We start from the raw sequence: 16,901 nt of genomic DNA on the forward strand, positions 1-16,901 counted from the left end.
GGCCTACTTTCAGTTGGTCGCTCATCCTGAAGTCGTTCGCTTTTTGCTTTAAAAGGTGACAGTCGTTCATCATGCAGCATTCACTCATTATTTCCATGGACGACGGTATGTTTGTCTGTCATTTCTTTTGTGAAAGGCCTCAGAAAAAGTGATTTCTTAGTCAAGTTCAAATCTTCTGCGCTTAGCGTTTGCCCGTTCTGAGAAGCGCGCTATATGAGTCAACGGTGTAGGCGAAAATATGACAGCCCACGATCTGAACCGTGATTTCTATGTTGACATCGCTTTTGCAACAAAAGCTGTTGTAATTCGCTTTATTCACTGATCTTGAGCGCTTAGCGTCGCATAGCGCTAAAACTGTCAATTTTTTTGGTTTTTTTTTTACGTATATTTCATCCGGCACTGATAACCTTAAAAATTACAAAGTTTCAGCTAAATCCATCGAAAGTCATTTTCCCATACATTTAGTGCTGGGTCCTTTCAAAATAATTTACCAGTATTTAAAAATTCTTTTAAATTAAAAAAGATTAAAGTTTATGAATAAATTTCAAAAGATTTCAAGTAGTTTTAAAGAATTTTAAAATTTTTTAGAAGAATTCTAAAAAGTACAAGAATTTTAAACAGATTTCAAAGAACTGAAAATACTTTTCATAAGTTCAAGAGATTTTTAGTGAAATTTGCAAACGACCCTGCACAGCTATCGGTTATATTTGAGATTTTTTTATTAATACTTCCAGCTAGGTAAGCCGAGAGGCTTTAGGAATTAGGAATGTGAAACTTATCGGGTTCGAACCCGCGGCTTTTACATTTTCTAGAACTTTGTAACACATTTCATGGCATAGTTCAACGAATTGTAAAACAAAGATGATTTTAACTTTTATCAAACTATCCATCGTATCCTCTACTATAGGATTAGTTCAATACAATTTAATCGATATTTTTTCCGTGTGAATGTCAAAAGCACTCCTATAAAATTTAATTTAAAAAATTTCATCTGTCTGCGCATAGTAGATATAGCTAAAAGTCTCAAAAAACCAAGCACTTCTTCAAATTTGAACAGCAAACAGTTTTTTTAGATTTAAATTATCAATAAAAATAGTTCAAAACAAGCCGATTTATACCTGAATAGCGATAATTTCGTTAAAATACTTTTTGCTGTCCCTAATTGCCAAGGTTTTAAAAAATCGAAAAAAGTCGAATTTTTCCATATTATTTGACCATATAATTGAAGCGGAGCAATAGAGTTCTGTTACATCATTTGAGAAGTGAGTAGGAGATGAACGTAAGGAATTAATTTGACCATCAGATAATGGATACGTTGGCAGCGGATATTTTAAACAGAAAAGAAAAAAAGAAAATCTATAACAAAAAGTGTTGTTACGTCGTTGTTAGATTACGTGTACTCTATTGAGATGCTCTCAATTTTTCTTCTTCCTAATCACGTTGTTTTCATCTATGATGATGAGATGTTTTTCATCCCTGTTGTTTCGATGGGGGTTGAGTGCCTCGTTCCGGTCCTGAAAGGCACTACCATAACTTAAGGACCATACTTTTGCTGGGGTCCATTCTCTGTACTGCGTCCAGTTCTCCTGCGTTTCACTGGCGAGCGCCTGTCCAGGTCTGCTCGTCGTTGCCTCGGCCTGCTCTCTCCTCTCCCTCTGCGCGTCCCGATATAATTGCTTGAATTCAGCAGCCCTTTCGAGCAGTCTTAGTCTCTTATTTTCTGATCTCTGCTTTGGTGGCTGGTCTTTTTACCTTGTGAGCGAAGATTTCTTCGACCATTGCGTCGTGTCGTCTCCTTTTCACCGTGTAGATCCCGTCTTTCGCTGGAGCCTCCTTTTTCTCCTGTGTCGTCTTCAACCCCTGGAGTTCCTCTTCTGTGAAGGCGTTATCGTCGGTCAGGGCCTGTGTGAAGTCCGCTGTGATGGGTGGTGAGTCAAAGACGAGACTCAGTAAGCGAATCTCGTGACGAATTTCCTCCTCGATATTAGGCACCTCTGGTACCGGTTGGACGTTCGATATTTGTATTTTTGAAGTTTTAATGCTGGATTGTTAACAGAGTGAACGTACGATCTCATCATTGGATTTTTTTGTCGGAGTTTCTTCCACCTCTTGTTCATCCTCCATTGTTATAACCTCGATTTCCGGTGGCACGTCCTCCTTTTCCTTCAGATTTTCTGCAGATTTGTTCACCGTCGGTGAATCATCCTCAATTATGATAATCTCAGGTTCTGGGGCCGGTGGGGTTGTTTCTTCTCGTGTGGAGGTATAGGCGTCTCGGGTGGTGAACTTTCTCACAAAATGCGTGGCACATACCACTCCGATTTTCATGTTTTCCTTCCTGGGAACTTTCTTTTTAAACGGCTTCTTTTGTTTTTCCCTCTCAATTTTTTTCCAGTCTGGCGTTATGACAACGTAGTCGTGAAGGACTATTTCTACGATGTCTTCTTCCCCGGAATGCCTGTTGCATTGTATAGACAAGGAGGGTCTCAGGACTATGTCGCTGGTACTTGCGTCTGGCATTTTCAAATTGTGGTTTGGGACTGACTTTCCGAAAGTTTCGTGGGCCCTTTTATACTGAGCTCGCTTGAGGGTCTTGCTTTCCCCATCTCCTCTTCTAAATTTTCCTACGAAAATATTTCAGGAGGTCGTTTGGTTGATGCTGTCCCCTCTCCATCTCTTTGTCGACGTTGCTTATAATATAGACATTCGGAGCTATTTTTTTCTTGATTTCGTAGGGGTCTTCATAAAGTGCAAGAAATTTTGCCATTGTACCTGTCGCAGGATTCGATACATTAGAGGCTCTTGCCATTTCCTATTCACCAACTTCAAAAGTCACTCCTTTCTTTTTAGCATTGAGCCTTGTCAATTTTCTTTCTCTCCTTGTCTTAATGCGTTCTTTTAAAACAACTAATTGCTCTTGTCGGTTACTCTCTATTAGACGAGGGGCACGCGGCAGGAGATCAGGCCACCATATTTTAGGCTTGCGCCCCCATAAAGTCTCATAGGGCGTGACGTCCGTGGTTTCATGATGTGACTCGTTTTGTTATAGTTTCTATATTGTCTAGCTGTGAGTACCACCCATTGTGTTGGTTGGGTGGTAAGATCGTCCGAAAAAGTCTGGCAAGTTCGTGATTTACTCGTTCTATCATGGTGGCTAAAGGGTGTCGTCTGGAGGTCAGAATGCATTTTATACCCTTGTTTTCTAATCCTTGCCCCCAACGGTGGCTGGTGATCTGCGTGCCTCTATCTGAGATAATTTTCTGCGGTTTTCGGATGTGTTCTTCAAAGTCTTCCAATTTTCTCAAGGCCATTTCTCCGGTTGCCTTCCGTAGCGGATACAGTTTTGTATATTTGGTAAATGTGGCAATCATTACTAAGAGGTATTCATAACCATACTTCGTTTTGTTTAGTGGTCCAAAAAAATCAATTAACACAATTTCCAAGGACTCGGTCAGAAATACCGGTTCTTGTATCACCTGAGAGGCTTGCGTACTAACTTTATTTCTCTGGCAAGAGTCACAGGTGGACAATAATTGTCGGGTTTGTTTTGCTAGCTTTGTTGCATCAAATGACTCATGCATTATTTTATATGTCTTATCTGCCCCTGGATGTCCATATGAATTGTGGCATTCCCATATAATTTTTTCAGTGAGCTCGGGCGATAGGTAAATTCGGTAAGTCGATCCATTGTAGTGATATAGGGTTCTGTTTATTACTCTGAAGCTTTTTTCTTCGTCCGATTCTTCTTCAGCCTTTGCTATTAGTTTTTGTACTTTTTTTATCCAGTTGTTGTTTTTGGGGAATCTCCAGGATTAGTTCGTTGATTGTTACTCGGGTCTCTTCTCGATTTTTCTTGAATAGATCGTTATCGAGCCTCCTACTTCGCACATCGGCCATGATATTGTTCTTACCCGGTAAATGTTTGAGTCTAATATTGTAATATTGTATCGCCAGTATCCATCGTGTCAATCTCGCATTCACAAACTTGCACGTTTTGAGAAAAGTTAGCGATAGATGGTCCGTTCTGTTAATGTTTTTCGCACCTTGCAAATACGTGCGAAATTTCTGCAGTGACCACGCGACCGCAAGCAGTTCTTTCTCAGTCGTGAAGGAAGTAAGTTCTAGGCCTTTCAACGTACGGCTCGCTAATGTTATTATTTCTTTCTCTTTTTCATTGTTTAATTGATACAGCACAGCACCTAGGGCCTAGTTGCTGGCGTCTGTCTCCAAATAATACTCTTTCCTTGGATCTGGGAAATATAACATTATCGGAGTTCCAAATAGTTGTTTTATTCGCTCAAAGTTTTCTTGTGCTTCTTCCTTCCAGTTCCAGGCTGCTCCTTTCTTTATCAGCTTTAAGAGGAGTACTGTTTCTTTAGTATGTTCATTGCTAAATTTTGAGTCGAAATTTATTAAGCCTAGAAAGCCTCTTCATTGTTTGACATTACGTGGAGCTGGAAAATCCTGAATATTTTGTATTTTCGCAGGATCCGGTTTTATCCCTTCCGTTATCAGGATGAAGCCGAGAAATTTTGTTTCTTTCTCGAAGAAGTGTGATTTCGTAGGATTTAACGTGAGATTATTTTGTTCTAATCGGTTAAGAATTTCATTAATGTGTTCCAAATGTATCTCATTGTTCTCTGACGTAATTAATGTGTCATCGACAAATGAGATCATTTGATCGGCTAGTCCCTGTAGAGCGTGATCCAATCCTCTTACTAGAGCTGCAGTGCTGGATTTTAATCCGAATGGTACCACACGGAATTCATAACTTCTACCTCGATATTGGAAAGCGGTGTTCTTTCTGGAATACGGGTGCAAGGGTACTTGCCAGAAGCTACTGGTCATATCGAGATTTGACATGACGTTCATCCCTTTGTATTTCTGAAACAGAACTTCCGCAGGTTCCGTGCAATCCCAGTCTTCGATTAATATATCATTTAATCGTCGCGCATTCAGAAAAAGTCTAATGGTTCCGTCCTCTTTTACTACGGGGACTATGGGGTTAATGTAGGGGCTGTTGGATCGTTGAATGACATTTAATCTCAGCTTTCGTTGAATTTCTTCTTCTACCTTCTCCCTATGTGCCATTGGGATAGGGTAGCTTCGTCCTACAAACGGCTTTTCTTCTTTTGTCCATAGGATTTGGCCGAGTTTCTCCTTTTCTTGATTACTCAGTGCGTGACTCTCCTAGATTTTCTCTTTAATCTCGTCGCGTGATATTTCTAATGGTAGCTCACTCGTCATTGACTCCACCTCTCTCTCTTGTCCATAGGTTAGATTTTCATCGATGGCCGATTATTCGATATTACATATGTGATGTCCTCCATTTTCTTTTTCTATCGCCTCATCTTGTAATATCCTGATCTTTGGTTGGCTCTTTAGATATGGGAAGGTTAAAGTTTTTGAGTCTAAATCGATGTTTGTTCGGTGCACGTCCAATACGTCGATCTAAATTATGCATGTGCGCGAGAGGCGTGGCACTGTTAAGAATGCTAATTGGATGATGGTGTTTGGGAGCTGTACATCGGCATAAATTTGTCGATTTAACTGCACTGCCTTGCCCCCCAAGGGTCCATCTGCGGCTACAACTGCTAGTGGTAGGCAGGGATATCGGTTGAATCTTTCCTTATTTCCATTGAGAAATTGTTCCGATGTACAGGTGATTCCTCCCCCTGTGTCAATTAATGCCAAGAATTTCTTTCAGAGGAAGCTCTTTGCCTCCCAGAATTTATGTTGTTTCTGTTTCCGTGATTTGTCATTGATCGATTGGATTGACCGTCGAAATTATGCTTCTGAGATCCATTTTGTATATTATTGGGACGTGTGTAAGTTTTTTAAGGTCTCCAGGGTCCATTGTTTGAATAATTGCTCTCTCTTTCCTCGCATTATTTCTTGTCTGCCAATCTCTGGGTTCTGGATAACCATTGTTAGTGGTACCAATTTTATCGAATTCCTCTAGTAATTCGATAAGTTGCTCACTTTTACTTATGCCACGTCCAATTATAGAATATTTAATTTCTTCGCTGAAAAGTCGTGCCAGCTTCATAAAAACCTCCTTCTGCTCAAGTGGGGGCGTTAATTCACTGATTTGCGCGAAGATATGCGTGGCATATTCTGCTCTGTATTTGTCACGCGTGATGTTGAAAATTCGAATTCCAGTTTCTTTCTTACTTCATGTTGAATTCGTTCGTTCCAGTATCTTTGTTGGAATTTCACCATGAAGGTCTGAATATCTATGATTTCTTCCCTTATTATTAACCACCAATCATTAGGCGGTAGTGGCCTCGAGGGCGCGGCTTACACCCTTTTACAATGAGTCGAGTTTGTGTTGTAGAAAGTTTTCTCTCTCTGCCTCTTCTTGCTCACGATCCCTTTTCTCCTGAGCGATTAGGCGATATTTACGTTCTTTTATACCTTCTAATCGTCGGTTAATCGATGCGCACAGCTGCTATGTGCTGGAGTTTATTCCCTCCGACGGTGTGCTACGTGCGTCGTCCATATTTTCAGGTGAGGCGTTTCGTATCGTTAAATAGGGATCGTAAGAATCGTTCTCTGAATCGCCACTGGACTTTTTAGCCAGCTTTGATGAACGCAGATTATTTCCGCTCATTTTTATCACTATTCTAATTGACTAGAGATTCAAATAATATAAAGAAAACGGTATATTTTGTTCATCGCACAGAATATTCTTGATATGCCAAGAAGGAGGAATATTTCGCGTCTCACTTTTTGTCGTGATTTTCGGAACTGATTTCTCACTCCCACAACCTCGTTATGGTATAATGTCTGTAAAACTCGAAATCCAAAGTTTCACTTAGCATCACTATTTGTTGTTTCAAAGTTCTAACGACCGCGGATCTTCCATAAAGAGAATACACGGATTCACTTTCAAAAGTTATTTGTTCATTAAATTCGTTTTTCACACTATAAAACTCGCGAAAGAATATTTTTGTCTCAGTGATAACCGTTATTTGTCCATTACACTCGCGGATTATCGTATGTTGATCATATGAAATGTTTATATTTTCAAGTATTCGCGCACTATTCTTCATTCTTTATCAATTTCTCTCACTATTAGTCATTTGTAATCACTATAATTTCGTTGATTTAATCGCTTGTTGTGCTCTTCCAACCATTTATCTAATCTAGCCATACTTTTTTCTTCAAGATTCAGATTGTTTAATATTTTATCAAGCCCAGACATTACCGATGGTACATTTTTCTGGCTTGTTGAGGGTGGCAGATTTACTCTCTTAACATTTTTATCACCTTTGAAGAATATTTCTATTAATTTCTTTTTATTTTCATCCATCATACAATTCAATTATTGATCGAATGAATATCTTTTTTTTTTTTTACTTGCAGGCTCCACGTTGGGCACCAATTGTAACCGCTGACTTTTAGCATGATTATCTAATAAGGGTTAATTTAATAACCGGACTTATGAACTAATTATATTAAAAGAAATAGGGACTTTTACTGGAGAAAGAATAAGATTCTCTTAGTAAAACATTGGTTTATTCAATACAACTGAGCTATACTATTTAAATACAATCATTCCTGAGCCCTAATCTAAAATAGTTCGCAGTATAGAATGTATAAAGATACAGATTATCTATATAAAATTTAAGTAGAATTTCAGGATCAAGATTATCTCTAAAAATGTCTAAAAAGATACAAGTATTCACTCTGATGGCCAAAGAAAGATTTTCTATTTTATGAGAAATTGTACTCAGTCTAAAGGTTCAATGACTATTCCTTTTTCTAAGGTAGACCTTTTCACGAAGAACACCTGATAGTGTAAAAGGGGTTTAGTACCCTTATTTGTCAATTCTTAAATGCTATCGCCTCCGCGTGTTGTTAATTTAGTATAATCCCAACTGAATATAATGGGTAATTATTAGTCCCTTTATTTGTATATTGCCTGTCGTACAGGTTTTAATCCCTAGGTGCGAGAGGGGCTACTTAGGACGCCCGAATACGCAACGAGGATCTCGGGCCAGTCGCACTAACTGTCAGTCGCTTTATTGTTCTGCCTCATCGGGAGGCCGGAAATGACAGGACGAGTGTCTACGAGCCTTCAATACCAAACTTTCGACCGACACTTGGGTCGTATTTCTATTTGCTCGAATTTTATTTCTCGGTCTATTCTTCACTCGACGAAACGTGTTTTTGACAGAGTATAGAGGGTTTTGAAATCTCGAAGTCTCTCATACACGAATTGTGGGGTGAAAGGCAGATCATAAATATCTGAATTTTGTTTCTACCGACGAAGTTACAGGGATTGTGCCTGTAGTCGCTCAGGGAAAATAGAGAAAGTATCTTTGAGGATAAAATCTTTTTTTAATAAACGTGAGGCTTCAGCCTTTAAATAATATTCTTATAAATTTAATAGCGTTTTTAGAAAGAGGGCTTTAAAATTGAATCTTTTGTCTCGACAGCTTCAGGGGAGATTATCCTACTGGGCACTCTTATTTTTTTTATGCTGAAAATACAAAGAATGTAAAAAAGTCCTTTCTCCAAACTCGTCAAACTATTCTCATAATATGAGATGCCCCAGGAAAGAGCTAATAAAATGCAAAATAAAGTATTATTTTAAATAAAAAACTTCATTCTATGTTTCCGAAGTATAAATATACAGCTATTTAGATATATTTAGTTTTTGCAGTAGTCACAAACACTTTTGTAACCAATTTCCCCCGCGCAGCCAGTGTTATAAAAACCACAGGTATCTCATAATATGAGAACCACTCCGTGCTACTACGCACTTACTATGCCTGACCTGTAAAATGAAAAACTTCAACACTATCGATATTTTCCTACTTAGTTATTCAATCCGCATCATTCCAGGCAAACTTTACTGCTAAATACATATTTAATGAATAATAAATAGGGTTTAAAGAATTTCCTTCCAAGAACTCGACCACCATCGATTTCACAAAAAGTTCGCCTATAATCTTTAGAAGCCCAATGAAAAATGGACTATACCGCAAAATTATTGTTTCTTCAAGGGCTACAATTTAGTGATAGAACCAACAGAGTGGGTCTCTTAGTTTAGCTGATAACCCGCTATCTCATATTACGAGAATATCTCATATTCGAGTACTCTCCTCTATTATTGAATTATTTATATACTTTATTTATTAAATGTAAATTTTATATTTATTTATTGAATCATCGAAGAAACTTTCCGTTTCTAATCAGTATTATAATGCTGAAGTTTATTTGTAATTCATAAAAAATTATATAAGTTTTAAGTTACACTAATTTTTTAATCAAGTTTATTGTAATTATCAAACCTCAAAAAGTCGTCGAAACCTCAAAACCTCGAAAAGTCCTGGATTTTTTTAAAGAAACAGTGGACACCCTGATTATCATCTCTAGTGTTATCTCGTCAAAGATTCACTGTGCACAAAATAATACATTTGATTAATTCTAATGTCAAATAAAATAGTTCTTATTTTCTTCTATATTTGATATTTATTTATTTCTAACAAGGATTTGATGGTTCGAATACGTGAGTGACCTTATGCTCGCGATGATTAGAATCGCCACAGAGGTATGCAGAAGAATTTTGTAGCGCGAGAGATAGAGGCAGAAGTGTCATCTAAATAATCAGAGGACTGATGGCGTCATCCTGCACGACCACCCTATGGAAGGTGACGTTCGTTGTCACTCGATATTTTCCAGTGGACAGATGACAAGTCTATAAGTGGTTGAATCGAAAGCTTTCCGGTATTCAGTTTAGGCCATTGACAGAACGCTTCGATGAGCTGCTGCGTTTTTTGAGACGCACCTATCAATTAGCAGTTTCTCTGGGCATCCTGCCACACCTTTTTTCGAGCCAAATTGTTCGAAATTCTCTTTTCGCACAGGCTCAATCCTTCGAACAATCCTGTTGTTTAGGACCGCTATAAAAATCTTATACAGTTTGTTCAAACAATGTATTTGACTGTAATTCTCAGGGTTGTGAAGTTGCCTTTCTTCCGTAGGAGTATAGTGCGTCCTAACATCAACCACTGGGGAATGGACGTTTCCGACTTGAAAAATGAGGCGAATATGGGGCGAATGTTAGCAGAGCTATATATAAACATATCTAATATATTTAACTGCCATAAAAAATTAATAAAATTGAAGTGTGACGTCTTCAAATTTTTAGGCATTAATGACTTTGCCTCGATGAGGAACACTTGTACAACTTTAAACTGTAAGCGTTAAAAATTCAACATCTTCAAAATTTAAAAAAATTTCAATTACACATTTTTTTACTTTTACTTTTCACAGTTCAAAACTTTTTTGTTGCTAATACATTTCTTTTAGTGAATTGCCAATTGATAATAAATGCCAATTGATAATAAATGCCAAATAACTTAGGAATACAGTCAAGCCCCCCGCTTGCCGCTCTTGCCCCTCAAATATCGTATACTCCCGTGTTCTGTACAACGCACGCCATCTTCAAGCGAGAAAATACTCTTAACTTTCAATTACAAAAAATAACAACAACAAGAACATTTTAGAAAAAAACTAGCTGAATTTTTGGTATAATTGTCGTTACATTATGTGGTTAAAATATTGTGTTCAATAATTCATCCGTTTAGACGTAGTTGGAATGTGGTGAAATTGACAGCCGTTTGAGGCACGCGGGATACAGGCGAGCCCCCCGCTTTCCGTCCCTGCCCCTTGCTATCCGAACACTACCTCCTACTGTATATCTCGCGTGACTTTCAAGCGAGAAGATACACTCCATTTTCAATTGCAAAAGACAACAAAACAAAAGAACATTTTCGGAAAAAAGCTTGTAGATATAGTTTGGCCCTAGCGAATTTGACAGCCGTTTGAAGCGCCTTACTATCCAATCCAGTTATGATAGTCTGCTTGAAGTTATATCTCTTTTAACATCTATTTAAGTATAAAATAAAGGTGAATTTCACCCTAAATGCACTTACACTAGTTAAGTCATGTCAGTGTTATCACATCGCATTTCTGAACGAAAATAATTTAAACAGTCTATCGAAAAGTATAATACATTTCCTAATGCCAACCCTGGGGAAAGTATTTTAAAACTGTAAAATATATAAACCATGGTAAACCACAGCAATGCGATTTGGATATTTGGATTTCTCTCGGATTGAAATATAGTTTCTTGTTTCCGAGTGAAATTACTGTTTGGTAGAGTTAATTGCTTTTCAGCATCCTTAGGTATCATTTTCACAAGCTAGAATAAAAAACCATGTTTATTGGATATATTAGACACTGGGGGGTGTTTTCAAAACAATAAAGGGCCCCGCACAGAATGCATAAGAAAATGTCTCGGTCGATTTGGTCATAACTTGGTAATTTTGTAGTTTATAAGGGCCCAAGGAAATATCTATAAATTTTTTTTTTTTAATCGCCAGTTTTACGCTGTACAGTGTTAATCGCTCAAAGTCAGAGAGTAAAATATATCTGTATAGCATTGAGAGCAAAAACGACGACAAAATCAGTGTCACGCATTAAAGTGTGGTAAACATTACGTTCGTCTCACAGAGCACGCTTCTCGCAACGACCGAACGTGAAGCGCTCAATATTTTGACTAAACTGCAACATTTACAGTTTCAGGGCAGCAACGGTGCTTAAATAATGTCAGTATAAGCTACGGTAATGTTAATCATATGAATCGACTTCTCGCAACGTTCGAACTCAACGTGCTAAATATTTGGTCTAAAGTACGACACTCGCTTTTTCAGGGAGCAACTGTCTAAAAGAAGGTCATAATCATGTACAATTGTCCTACTCATATATATCATCCTCTTTTCGAAACGGTTGAACGCTCAGCGCTCAATATTGTGAATCAACGACGACACTTACTGTTTCAGGACAGAAACTGTTCTAAAATAAGGCCTTAATCATGTGCAATTGTATGAATCATATATATCGACCTCTTTTCGCAACGGCCGAACGCTAATTGCTCAATATTTTGAATCAACTGCGACACTCACTTTTTCGGGTCAGCAACGGTTCTAAAATAAGGTATAAATTATGAGATATTATCTCAGTCATACATATCGTCCTCTTCTCGAAACGTTAGAGAACGAAGCGCGCAATCTTTTATAATAGCTAATACAATTACTGCCTTGAGAGGAGCAAGTGTGTAAAGTGAGCTGCGTTTGATTGAGGTAATGTCAGTTATATAAATTCCCTGCTGCTTGCAACTTCCGAACGCGAAGCATTCAATATTTGGAATTAAGTACAAAACTCACAGTTTCAAGGGAGCAACGCTTGTAAAACAAGATTATTAACAAGTGCGATTGTGTCAATCATACATACCGCACTCTTCTCGCAGCGGCCGCACTTTATTCTTACGTTCTTTTATCACTGTTGTTGCTGTGAAACAGTGAGTGTTGCAGTTAATTCGAAATACTGAGCGCTTCGCGTTCCAGAATTGGAAGAAGTGGACGATATATATGAGTCGAACAATCGAACTTGGTACGTTATTTTAAACCATTGCTGCCCTGAAACAGAGAGTCTTGCAGTTATTTTTAAATATAGAGCACTTTGAGTTATAACGTCGAGAGAAGGGGCGATTTATGAGATTGGCGCTATCGCTCTTGATACTGACTTCATTTAAGTACTGTAGCTCTCCTTAAACTGTGAATGTTGCAGTTTAGTCAAAATATTGGGCCCTTAGAGTTCGACCGTAGCGAGAAACGTGCTATGTTAGACGACCAAATTTTAATGCGTGTTACTGATTTTTTCTTCGTGTTTGCTCTCAATTCTATACGGATATATTTTATTCTCTGATTTCGAGCATTTCGCGCTGTGTAGCGTTAAGAATCTCCATTTAAAAGAATTAATAGATATTTCATTGGGCACTTATAACATACAAAATTACCAAGTTATAACCAAATCTACCGAAAGACATTTTTCCATGAATTCAGTGTGGGGTCATTCCGTTTCCAGTATTGGCAAATTGCCCATCTCGATATTATCAAAGCATTTGTGGTTCATATGAACAATGTCCAGTCACACTACACTTGCAACAATTTATATTCCTAATCATTTATCGTTTATAAATACCAACATTACACATCTAGAAGATTTTTCTTCCATTTGTCTCTTCCATTTGCGACTCTATGTGCTGTACCCAGAATAATCCTGTTGTGAAGACATTCAAGATTCAATATTCCGCGACCACCTTGACGGTGTGATATGTAGAATCGCAGAACAGATATATCTTTTATAGATGTCACATCCTGAATGCGGCTCTGTGGCACGCCCAGGTATGTATAAGCCTCTCCAGAGCAAAGGTGTCATATAGCGCTTCTATCGACGAGCTCAGGGTCTTCAGGGATGCCATTAACTTTTCCTCGGATCAAATAAATCTTGGCGCATTTGTCTAACCCAAATTCCATTCCAATTTCTTCAGTATATCGTTCGACAATCCCTAGAGCTAGATGTAGTTGCTCTTTGTTCTTATCATAGATCTTAAGATCGTTCATGTAAAATACATTAGTGACCTTGTACTTTCGATCTGCAGGTTTGCCGCAAAAGTACCCGTCGGAATTGCGAAATGCTAGAGATAGTAGCAATAATGTAAGGCAAAAGAGGAATGGGCTCATGATGCCGCCCTGAAAGATGCCGCCCTGAGATAGTAAATCTGGTTTTCCCAAGCGGCATCAATCTCTCTATGAACCTCACGATTTGCGGATGAACCCTTAAGCTTTCCAAAAGACAGATGATAAGTCTATGGGAGGTCGAATCGAAAGCCTTCCGATAATCAATCCAGGCCATCGATAGGTCACGCTGGTAGAATGCTGCATCTTTACAGACACATATATCGATGAGCAGGTTCTCCCGACATTCCTCTACGCTTTTCTTTGAGCCTTGTTGTTCATACATTTCTTGCCACACAGGTTGAATTGCCCGAACAATCCTATCATTTAGGATAGCTGTGAATATCTTATACAGTGTGTTCAGACAAGTGATTGGCCTGTAATTCTTCGGGTCAGTCAAGTTGCCTATTTTCGGCAGGAGTACTGTGCGCCCTTATGCCAGCCACTGTGGAATTGGCTCTTACGACTTTAAATATGAGACGAAAATACTGAATAGTTCTTCATTCCTCTTAATACTTTTTTCACCTCCTCGGCAGTGATGGGTCGGCATTCTTTATCAGGTGTTATGAGGGCAACACATAACTCCTTGAAACTATTTTTATTTTCTGAGTCTTCGTAAAGTCTATGCTGCACTTCGTAGACTTCTCTCCGAAATACTTCGACTTCCTCTGGTTTGGACGGGTGGTCGACAGTAACTGGAGGGTCTTGGAAGAGTCGAGATGGGTCAGAGAGAAACTGTTGATTTTCTTTGACCCACCTCTCCCTCCGCTTTAGACTTCTCTTAGCGTCAGATAGTATCCGTGTTTTCTCAACAATATGCTGCCTGATGATCAGCAGCTTTGACTTGTTAAGTGTGTGATAACGGGTCCGGAGTTCGCGCGCGAACTTTCGAACCTTGGCGGTAAAATTCCTGCCAGATGTGATGTAGTCAATCACACACTGAATGCGGGACGCGTATTGTCTTGCCCAGCCTATCTTTATGGCAAGTTGATGCATTCGTCTTTTGGTCTTATGATCAACCATTGGTTTTGTTTTACGGTTCGCATCGGCCAAAGCTCTCGCTGCATTATACACACAATAATTGATAGCCCAAAGGTCGGATTCTCCGGAAAAATTTCCACGAAGCTCGTCATCCATTTTTGCCAGATCTTTAGGCTTGACAGAAACCTTGGTGTTGATGTTTCTCCAGGTCATAAAGCATCGCTCTTCCTCTATTGGATGCCTGCCCGCGGTTGATCCTAGTGTCGCCTCTCTTTCTCTGTTGCCGACTTGTTCTAGCTGTGGTAGAGTAGGCGTTCCGCTTACATAGTCCCTTTCTCCGAGTAGTTCGGCATGGCTTCGCAGACGTTGATCGGAAAAGTGCGATAGCTCTAAGTGTTTCTCGCACCACAGAGTATTCAGTAGTGCTATGTAACCCCGTTTAGGGGTCACACTCGCATCGTAGCACCCTAGCAAGTCGTGATTCAGTCGCTCCGTCCACCTTAAGGTCCCGAGATTCCGCCGATTCATCGCATTAAATCCATCTTCATTGGCTCCCCCAGTTCTAGAGTGGTCGACATTGTTGGCCGACCCATTATCGGGAGCCCTGCGCATTCTATTGTTTTAAACAGCACTTACTTCAATAATGATTGATGTTGTCATTGTTGTTCCCACGAGAAGCTAGGGGAAGTGGTTCGTCCATCCTTGTAGATATCCGTATGCAAGACACTGTTCTAACAAGTCTTAACAAGTCAAAGCTGCTGACCATCAGGCAGCATATTGTTGAGAGAATACGGATACTATCTAACGCTAAGAGAAGTCTAGAGCGGAGGGAGAGGTGGGTCAGAAAAAATCAACAGTTTCTCTCACCCATCTCGACTCTTCCAAGTACCTCCAGTTAATGTCGAACACCCACCCAAACCAGAGGAAGTCGAAGTATTTTGGAGAGAAGTCTACGAAGTTCAGCATAGACTGGACGAAGACTCAGAAAATATAAATAGCTTCAAGGAGTTATGTGTTGCCCTCATAACACCTGATAAAGCATGCCCACTCATCACTACTGAGGAGGTGAAAAAAGTATTAAGAGAGATGAAGAATAGAAGAATAGGCAACTTAGCTGACCCAAAGAACTACAGGCCAATAACTTGTCTGAACACGCTTTATAAGATATTCACAGCTATCCTAAATGATAGGATTGTTCGGGCAATTGAACCTGTGTAGGGACTGTGTAGAGACTTATACATACCTGGGCGTGCCACAGAGCCGCATTCAGGATGTGACCTCTATAAAGGATACTCTCCGAAGCAGATACAAACGTCTCATCCGACAGATTTGGTCTTCCGAACTGTCGGCGAGGAACAAAGTATCTGCAACGAACATGTTTGCCGTCCCGGTACTACTCTATTCATTTGGAGTAGTTCCATGGACGAAGAACGAGCTCAGATCTCTTGATATCGGGACAAGAAAGGTTATGCACATGAACAAAAGCATGCATCTTAAGTCTTCCGTTCCGCAACTGTACATCTCACGACGTCAAGGGAGTCGCGGAATATTGAGTCTTGAATGTCTTCACAACAGGATTTTTCTGGGTACAGCACATAGAGTTGCAAATGGAAGAGACCCTCTTCTTAAAATGGTCAGGAATCACGAAGAAGTGGGCAAAGGAGCATTTATATACAAAGCAGCGGAGGAGGCTGCTGAAACAGTCGGACTTGACTTCAGTATTAGGGGTGAGCAAAATGCATCAAATCTAATCTATCTCGAGTGCTCACTCCTGAAAGACCGGATTAAGAAAGCACAAGAGAAAAACTTTCGTGAACGGCTCCTCGATAAGAGGATGTACGGTATCTTCCACAGAAATGTGAATGATCAGTCAATGTATTGTGAGCTAACGTTTGCTTTCCTTAAATCGCCCGGATTGAAGTCTGGTACAGAGGGTTTCATTTTTGCTTGCCGAGACGGTGTCATTTCCACCTTAACATACCGTCGCCACATTTTGAGCGAAGACATTCCCGATGATAGCTGCAGGGCGTGCCATGCACACCCCGAGCATTTAGCTCTCATACTATCTAGTTGTCCAACACACGCGGGAACTACCTACATTCAAAGGCACAATGCGGCACTAAGAGTGCTTTATTACCATCTCTATCACTCCTACGGCATTCACCTTAATATCGCTCCTCTAAATGCTCCTAGGGAAATTGAGTCAATTTTCGAGAATGGGACGTGCCGCATATACTGGAACTTTATATTCTCGACAATTGTTTCTGTTGCTCACTCGAGGCCTGACATGCTTCTTCTTGACTTCGAGAAGCGAACCATGTTCGT

The 16,901-nt window shown here is 39.5% G+C and overlaps 1 protein-coding gene across 5 annotated transcripts in view; it reads left to right on the top strand.

Annotated features, from left to right (window-relative positions):
• LOC117168979 (probable asparagine--tRNA ligase, mitochondrial) overlaps positions 1 to 16,901 on the top strand; it is a 197,001-nt gene that overhangs the window by 50,024 nt on the left and 130,076 nt on the right. The gene's annotated exons all lie outside the window — the stretch shown is intronic.

Source organism: Belonocnema kinseyi, chromosome 3 (genome assembly GCF_010883055.1).
Source record: "Belonocnema kinseyi isolate 2016_QV_RU_SX_M_011 chromosome 3, B_treatae_v1, whole genome shotgun sequence".
NCBI lineage: Eukaryota > Metazoa > Arthropoda > Insecta > Hymenoptera > Cynipidae > Belonocnema > Belonocnema kinseyi.